We start from the raw sequence: 815 nt of genomic DNA, 5'->3' as shown, positions 1-815 counted from the left end.
GAAAAAAGACATCCAACCTTGGCAAGAACGGCGTTCTGCGGAATATATGACCCATGCTCCTTTAGGTTCCTTAAATTCCGTGGGTGGCGTAGCTACTGAAATCAATGCAGTCAATTATGTTTCTCCTCGAAGTTGGTTAGCTACCTCTCATTTTGTTCTAGGATTCTTCCTATTCGTGGGTCATTTATGGCATGCGGGAAGAGCTCGTGCAGCTGCAGCAGGATTTGAAAAAGGAATTGATCGTGATTTGGAACCTGTTCTTTTCATGACCCCTCTTAACTGAGACAGGAGATCAAATGCCTGAAGTAGGAATCAATTTGATTCCATCATTTGGATTAGGTCATACTTAAAAAGTGTTCCTTTTTACTTTCTTTTTTCTGGCTCGGCTAGGTGGGATAGCCGAGCCATTTCACCTTATGATACCAGGTTAAGCCAAAACAATAAAGAAATAAAACTATTCAATGAGAAAAAGGAGAGAGAGGGATTCGAACCCTCGATAGTTCTGAACAAAGAACTATACCGGTTTTCAAGACCGGAGCTATCAACCACTCGGCCATCTCTCCGAAAGACAATCTCTATTTTATTTGTATTCCCCCGAATAGAACATGGTCATCTGAGTTGATACCATCACTATCTGTAGAAACATACCAAGTGTTAATCTATAATAGATCGATGATCCAGCATGCCCGTTTGTAAAGTAAATAAAAATTTTTCCTCGACCCCGTGTCTGAATAAAGTGGTAATAAGTTCTATAGGATCCATGGGTTCATGGTCAAATCCCTTCATGATAGAATTTATTACAACTTTTTGGCTTA

The sequence above is a fragment of the Papaver somniferum genome, chromosome 6 (assembly GCF_003573695.1).
Source record: "Papaver somniferum cultivar HN1 chromosome 6, ASM357369v1, whole genome shotgun sequence".
In the NCBI taxonomy this organism is placed as follows: domain Eukaryota; kingdom Viridiplantae; phylum Streptophyta; class Magnoliopsida; order Ranunculales; family Papaveraceae; genus Papaver; species Papaver somniferum.
Note: the sequence above shows the minus strand (reverse complement) of the source record.